The sequence below is a fragment of the Ammospiza caudacuta genome, chromosome 4 (genome assembly GCF_027887145.1).
Source record: "Ammospiza caudacuta isolate bAmmCau1 chromosome 4, bAmmCau1.pri, whole genome shotgun sequence".
NCBI lineage: Eukaryota > Metazoa > Chordata > Aves > Passeriformes > Passerellidae > Ammospiza > Ammospiza caudacuta.
Window position 1 is genome coordinate 27,287,109 of NC_080596.1, and position 8,868 is coordinate 27,295,976.

Below are 8,868 nucleotides of genomic sequence, written 5' to 3' on the forward strand. Positions count from 1 at the left end.
GGAATGCTTTACCCTTGCAAAGTCTCAGGTACAAGGCAATGAGCTCTGCAATCAGTAATTCTCCCAAGTTTTGCAATATTCTCAAATATCACCTCTGTTGGCCAATGCCATTCAGAGGATACTCATGCTATTGTGCATGCCCTAAGCTTTCTCCTGTCTCAGTTTTAATTAACACTACTCAGTGCTTTGCAAGGACAGAAGTAAAGCTGCTCTACTTTTGAATCCCTTCTTTCTGTAAATCTTTCCTGTTCCAGTTAAGCTAATCAACATTCTTACAATGCTTTTTCATATGAAACTGTCATTATTCTTTAAAAGTGCTGCTATCTACCAATTACAATTTTCTAATGCTTATAACACTTCTTTCTTTTTCATTAGCACTTCAAAATATTCTCACCTTCTACAATATCTCGTTAAACTGGAATCCTGATTATTTCTATTGTGCTAGCAAGTGTGTCACTGGCACTATAATGGTCTTTTTTCTATTTAAACTATCCAAATGAAGTAAAAATCAGTTTCATTTCATTCTTTCCAGATGATTCCGAAATGCTTTTATTTAATCATCTGTATTTGTATTATACAGTCCCTATTTATATTTCCAATTCTACACTATTCCTATATTCTAAAACCTTAAACTTTAACTTTTCCACCCTGTGATATTACACACTTCTATTCAAACTACACATCCATAATTCCAGTTTTATCATTCAGTTTTGGAAGCCTTCTCCATGGCCTCAGGTCAAATGCAGTGTTCTCTTGGGGGTCAGCAGAGAAAGTCTAACATTCTCAGTAACCAGGGTTCCAACAGCAAACCAGATTTTTTCTGTAAGTATCACATCAAGACAAATTTGACAAAAAGTGACAAAAAGAGAATGAGGTGGTTTTGCAGGTATTTATAAGGTATGTGAGAAGGAGCTTCATGAGGAAAAATGTTAAGGTGTTTGCAGAGGTGGATTTTCACAGGCATCTCAGAAATTTCAGAACATGCGTCCTACTGGTTTTTAGTAAGGCTGGTGACTCACAAAGCACTTTGAAAGGTGCAAGGGTAATTTCTTTTTCCCCTGATCCACTTTTAAAATACAGACAAATTACTATCTAAACAAAAATAAATTGGTTTACTTAATAAGGTCAAGTATAATTCTCTGAGAGTCCCAGGTGCTGTAAAATCCTTATTTGGGCTTTGGTGAATGATTTAGACTGTTTACAGTGATATCTATTTCACAAGCAACTTGAGGGCTACAATTGATCTTTTGCAAGGGTTCTAGGAGAAAGTAGATAAGACAAACTTTAAGTGATCAAGCACTAAAAGAAAGAACATTCCATACATACATTAGGCATCTGATTTACATTAAGCTAAATGAACAAACCGAGAACAATTTATAGCCACTTAAACAAAAATTATTTTCCTCTCTGTTATCCACATTTTCCTACAGTAATTTGTGGCACTATAAACTTTCTGTGATCTTCTCATTGCTTTAAATCTTTCTAGGAAAATGGAGATACTCAAACATATGTAACAACTACATGAGAAAAAAGTGTCCGTCTTCTTTTAATCTGGCTAAGTTATATCAAGCTGTCAGCATACACCAGGTAATTTTTTAAAAGATGGGGCTGGATCTGCCTCATTTTTGTAAAATGTTTTCGCCACAAGTAATGAGGTTTCATTTTTTAGTATTGTAGATTATATGTTGTAGAGAATTTTGTCTTAAATTAAAAAAAATCATTATTTGACTATATGTATTTATGTTTTGCATGAAATTTACTTTAAATAGGTCATCTCCCAGAAGAATGAGATCATTGATCATTGAAATCAGGACAGAAAAGTCCATAGTATACCCTGACACCTGATTCAGCATAAATAAGCTCTATAAGTTCAGAATATTTGTATAATCATATGTTATTTATAACATTGAACCTTTGCTTCTACACTGCACTGCTCAAAGCAATTTCTTTCCAACCAATTTCAATGCATACAGAGCATCAGAAAAAGACTATACTTCTCTCTGATTAAAAGAAATCTGATACTGAAACTGGAACTCTTTGAGACTGTGCCCAACTGTTCAGAGAACCAATTATTTTACACATTAACCTAAGCTCCCCTGAGCAGCTATTGTGAGAGAAGAACACATCAGATCCTGGATTCAGATGGAGACAAAATACCACCCCTATTGAACTATCACAAGCTCCATTTAAAATGAAATCAAAATAAAAATGTATTTACAAAATTTCACATTTCAAAGTATACTTTTGACCCTGCACTGTTTTTCTGTACCCCTTAAGTTATTTTCATGGATCTTAAGTAAGCCTGAGGTCTACAAAATTTTCTTAGTGATCCAAATTTTAACAAAGAATGCAGCTATTCAACCCAAATGATGGTTAGTATTCCTTTTGTTGTTATGCATCTCAGTGCATCCAATACCACACACAAGGTATCAAAGTACAGACAGGCTGGCTTTCTTTTGAAGAGTATCACAGATTCCAAATGAAAATATTCTGAATTAAGATACATGGCTTTGTTACTAAGAAGTCTTCAGGGGATTTGAATTTTGGAGCTGAATTTAAAAATCAAAAAAATTCCACAATCTACTAGGTAAATAAAACTGCAGCTGTGCAAACTCTTCAAAAAATTCACTAAACTGCATTGACATTTCTGGCAGAAGATAGAAACTAATTGTACATTCTAATTACCAGTGTGACTGCCCCGTGTCTTAGGGCTAAATTACCCCTTGTGATCTGCTCACTTAAGTGTGAAATCTTTAGGGATGTCTGTACAAGGCCAACACAATGCACTAATGCTGCCCTACTCTTGGAGGATTTCTGCTAGTGGATCTACAACTGACTTCTGTTTCATTAAACATGCTTGCACATTTGCCGAAAATACTCTTTATTTTCTTCCCCTCATTATTGTCTAGATCTGCTGTATTCCTCATTCCAGAGCAGTTCACTTGCTAGGTGAAAAAAGATGCCAAGAGATATCTGTGACTGATGTTCAACCAACAAATCTATTGATGGCTTAAGTGGAAAGGAAAATCATGGTTATTACCTGGAACAAAATTCCCAGAAGCTGGGAAAACCAATGCTTAATCTTTGGCAAAATAATCAGAACAAATGAAGTGGCACAGCCTGGGAAATGAACGAGGCCTGACCAGTGGTAATAACAGCACTATGGTAGTAAGAGAAAATACAGACTTTATTAAGATTACTTCACTTGGGAGGAGTCTGCACACATCAGCAGAACAGCAAAGGTCCAGGCAATGATGACAAGTTAACCTTACAGAAGTCCCACTGAAAATAATGAGATTTCTTTTGTGCTGCATTATCAGGCATATACTGAAACATTTTGTTTCATTAGCTCAGGGCAAGGGGTTCTATACATGCAAAAATGCTGGATTAGTGAGAGAAATGCTGTAAATGTAAGGTAATAACTAGCAAAAGGTACAGAGAGATCATCACAGGATGCAGAGATATTGTAATACTGGAAAATCTATGGACTCCAATAAGGTGAATCTTTTAAAATACACACAAATCAAGCCGTGGGCAAATCTCTCAGGAATAAAACTTTTTATTCTGTGAAACTTTACTTTCTACTTTTTTTTTCTGAATTCCCCATATATTTTTGGACTTGTTTTTAATGATAATATGCATTTAGTCCTCAATTATTCAATGAAATTACATCCATAAAATATAAAAAAATTAAAATATTATAGTTTAAATATAAACTTTTTATAAAATAAAAATATAACATATATAACCAGAAGATGTGCTGGCATCTTTGATATTTGGTCTTGGACAAATTACATCCTTTTATGGTATCCTTTACAATACACATTGATAATATATGAAGAAGGAGACAGCAGAAATCTGTAAGTTTGAAAGGCGATTTTCACTCCTCATACAAAGAAACAGCAATAAAAATAGGAGATTTATGATACTATTTACTCCTTCATTAAGTAGTAGACATTGTGTGTGTCAGCCAACAGCTAACAGGATTTCAGTATTGGTTCTGCCAAGTGTCTCATTAAAAACTGATAAAAGAAACAGCAGTCTAACTTGAGCTAAACCTGCTACTTTTCCTGCTACTGTGAAGCATGCTGCCACATTTTTACAAATTACAATATGTATCTATTTGGATGCCTGTGCAACTACCCAACATTTCACAAAAATTTCAGAACCATCACATCATGAAAAACCTGTTAAGTCAGTTGTGCATGCTATGCAAGGAAGTAGAATGCTTCATATTTTCTTCACCTTCTGAATCTCTTCTTTCTTGAGAAAGGTGTGATATTTGACACATCTTTTGGGGAGGATTCAGTCACGTATGCATTGTTCTCTGCCACAGCCTCACAGCTGATTTCCACAGTCCACATTCTGTCTAATTTCTGAGTCACAGATGACCTCGCAGGCAATCAACTTTTATTATTTTCTGTCAGATAGCTGGGTTGATGTATAACTCTATTTCTATAAATAGGCCATTTCCTCAGCAGATATCTGAATTTTATCAAATGTATCATTTATCAAATTAAGCTCTTCATAGAGGCTCACTTTTCTGGGTTTAAGAGCAGTCTGTACTTGAAAGAGATGATCACCATCACAAATTTTTCCCTGAAAACAGTATGTATCATTCCACATAAATTTCTACATAACGCCAAATTTTCATATGAACACACTCAAGTCTCATTTGTGTTGCAAATTTATGCATGCAAAGTAAGCATCTGCACAAGTAAAATAAAGAAAAGATTTCACAAATTCAAGGGGTTAGTCTGATTCTGTATATTTAAACATCTAGGTTCACACATCCCAAACATAAAGGACTTTATGTCAATTTAAAATCTGGGATGTTTATCATGAACATTTGCTGCAATGCAAGAGAAAGGAGATATGGAGCCACCAGAAGTTCACTTTTTAGGTTGTCAGGACTTGGAAAAGTTATTCACTTCATACTGCTGAAACACAAAGTTGGCATATAGATTGTCTCTGGGGTATAGTTGTGAATGTCTAGGGACCTTAAACCTTCCTGACCACTGTGAGACTTCACTGATATAATTCTGAATCTCACAAAGTGAAGAATAACAAGGAGAGTCTAATGCACAGCTGAGTTTCCAACTGCCCAAATATCAATCTAACCACCATTGTTGCACTATGGCTAGTACTTTCACTTTCTTTAGGGTGTGCATTGAGACAGACATCAGAGAGAAAAGTATATTTGGTAACAAGCAGTATTGTTTATTCCTGTAAGGGAGATTGGAGAGAAAGATGTTGTGTAAAGATTTGCCAGTCATCCTTCTGAGTAAAAGGAAGAAATACAAAATACACTCACCACAGTGGACCAGTGAGTGAACTCCTTACTGAGTTCTTAGTGAAGTACTTAGTGAAGAAGGCAGATATATCTGGCAAAGAAGCCTGAGTTGAGACACAGTTTTTCAGCCAAAATATATCTGAGCCGTGCTGAATCACAGGGATGCTTATTCCTGGAAATTTGCTGTGGCAGGTATTGTCTATTACTTTATCTCATGTGGATATGCTTGCCTTTTAAAACACCCCCTTTCTGGCCCCACAGTCCACGCTGTATATGTTTAAGGCCTGAGTCTCCTTAAACTTTCTTCATGCCTCAGCCTAATACTGTGGCAGATTACAGCCACATAAATGTGAAGGAGCTACCTAGATCTCCCACCATTGCTGGACTGAAGCCTTTAATCTCAGCTGTTAATAGTCAGTTCCTTGTCTGAAGCTATGGATGCTTTCAAAGCAATCACTGCACCGGTCTAGAATACCAAATGCAAGCCCTGGAATATTTCTCTTTTACAACTGAGAAAAAATAATACAGAAATAAAAAGCCACATTCAGTCAGATGTTGCTCCTTGACATGGCAAATATAGTTATTATATGCAAAACTGAGTCATGACAGATTGTATCTGCAGGAGGCAAAACAGCTCTGTCAAATCAAAGATTCTCTCCTGAAAAACTAAATAATTGCATCATAACAGGTTTCAGTAAGACACTGGGGCCACTGTCTTGATTTTTGGATAAATAAAACTCTGGCCCTGTTGTTTATCAGTTAAATGAACCTTTGGGGACATGCAACAGTGTACAACTAGAACACAGTGATTCAATGTTCAGGCATTTCTAATCAACACTTCCGAACTTCAAACACTTAATTAATAGTTAGCAAACATTATTAATTGAACCTTGCAGTGCTCTCAAGCACCTAGCTACCACTCTTTGTACCTGGCAGATACCAACCCTGCAGTTAATTCAGCTGCTTGCAGACACCACTGAAGCAGATATGGAGGCTACAAGTAGAGCTCAGGAGCTCCTGATTCATGGTGCAGTCTCATGTCACAGTGACTTGTCCTGATTCATGGTGCAGTCTCATGTCACACTTCAAATAGCAAGCTGTGACTGAAAAGAGAAGCCTGTTTGGATTCCTGTCCGTTCACAGGGGTCTGAGGATGAGGGAAGAGACGAGGATCTGACTCCATGTTTCAGAAGGCTTGATTTATTATTTTATGATATATACTACATCAAAACTATACTAAAAGAACAGAAGAAGGAAAGGATTTTTCATAAAAGATGTCTGTGACATTGAGTTATCACAGAGATACCACTGTGGTTAACCTTCTGCTGCTATTTGTGCTTTTTCACAGTAAGAATAATTAGTATTTAATAATATTCATTACTTTTCATGAAACATGACTGGGTGTTTACTTACTTCTTCAGAGAAAGTATTTAAAGACATATTTTGCTCACTAAAGAATTAAATTATTTTTAATTTTGTCACATTTAGTAATGTTCTTATATATAGGAGTCAGATTACACTGAAAACAGAGGAACAGTCAGTGTTCTACAATTCAGCTTGTAATTACAGATTGGTAATTGCATATCTAATAGTAAGGTTGTAATTAGGATCATCCCCACAGTTCAGGTCAGTCTTAGCGCTGAGGTCACAGGCAATTCAGTGACTCAACCAAACATCCTTACACTTAACCACTTGTTTTTCATTGCTGGCTCTAATACTTGAAATACAATCATTAAATAAGGACTATGCCTACTTGGTCATCTGTCTGCAAACAAGATTACTATTTTCAAGCTTCTCTGTTAGAATTACCTTGGCCTCTTTCCAACTACTCACCTCCAGCCATCAATTTTAATTTTTATGGGGGCTATAGATTTTCAGACCTTCCTGGGGCTTTTGGGAAGAACCTGCTTTATCTACATAGTGCCTTCTATGACTGGGCTGCTCGGACAGAACAGTTCCAAGGCTGTCAGGAAACCTGTTCCCCTATCCCAAGCAGTGGGTACTGCCTCCCCTCCCTTCCACACTGCTATGTAAACAAAGGGCAAAGCACTAAAAACCTGCTGAGACCTCTGATTTCCTGGCTCACAGGAACCTCTGATCCTGCGAATCTGCAGCTGCTCATGCTTTCAGCATTCCCCATATATCCATGCTCCTGAAAATCATCCATAAGTTTCCAGCTTTTCAAATTGCTGTTGTAGCTCTTCCACATTTTCTTCCCTACTTGCGGCAACTGCTTCACTCAACATCCCTCTGCTTTTCCTACTCCATGTGTTCCACAAGCCTGCCACATGACCTGTCTTTCTCCCTTTCTTCTCATTTACTCTCTGAGCACCTTTTCAGCTTCACATACTTCCAAACTTTATTTCTCCTTCCATTCTCCGTGACTCCCTGCCCAGATAAGGTCTCACTTTATCCCTTTACATGCATGTGTCACTGGCAACTTGATTTCAGTGCTTCTTTCTTTCAGAGTTCTGTTTTGGATCCTGAGGGGACTCCTCTCCTCTTCTGGCTTCAGAACTCACCATAAACAGTGCTAGAAAAAAAAAAAAAAGTTCATACTAGTAAACATAAGAAAATTAAAATACTCCTAGTCAAAATGACAGAAGGCAAAGCTTTAAGTTCCACAGGTATACAAGCCACACAATCCAGCACCTTCTTCAAGGTTAATTTTTTAATGTATATTTACAACAAAGTCCTTCTGAAAAAAATTAGTTAATTTAGATACCATTCCCATACAGAACACTGTACATACACAATTTACATAGTTAAGATGTTGGTAGTAACAGCATCTGGCCTTTGAAAAAGTTCTTGTAAAAAAGCCCTTGATCAACACACTTTATACTGGACTGTAATAAGTTAGCAAATTGCACAGTGGTTTCTAGAACCAGACTTTACATCTGTGAGGAGCAAACAGAAAAGTGAAGGACAGAGGAGCAAAGTTCAAGTCATCTAAGCTGTTTAACTGAGCAACTGAAATATTTTATCAACAGGGGGCTCAATTTTCAGGCCATCTCTGAACTTCTTGGCTTTGTGTTTTGTTGTTTGACAGCTGTAGTATCTCACAGCTCTCCCTGGAGAGTTTGTGGGTCTTTTTTCTTACTCTAAAATAAATGGTATCTGTTGTCAGCCTAAGCTCCAGCTCAGATTCTGCACCTGTTCCACTTCAAATACTAGCAGGGATTAATTAGGCTCATTTCCCATACTCTCCTGATGCTGAATTACAGGCTTTGCTAAACCACATAGCATGAAGATTTACTGAGAAACAGCAAACCAAGAAGGCTTTGCCCAGCTTATGTCACCAGCGAGCTAGCCTAAAGGATTTTATTTGAGTGAGTACAGTTTGGTCTCCAGTTTGTTTACTGGCAATGATGGCTTTAATTCAATTTGTGATCTTTCTTGTTACCTTGTTCTCAAAGAGCTAACGTGAACAAGGTGGATGGAGCTCTGAGGAAGGTGATGCACTGAGTGGCATCCCTGCCCATGGTTGGAGGAACTGCAAGTAGATGACCTTTAAGATTCCTTCCAAGCCAAACCATTCCATGAGTGTATGATAATATTCAGTCTTTGTAATTTGC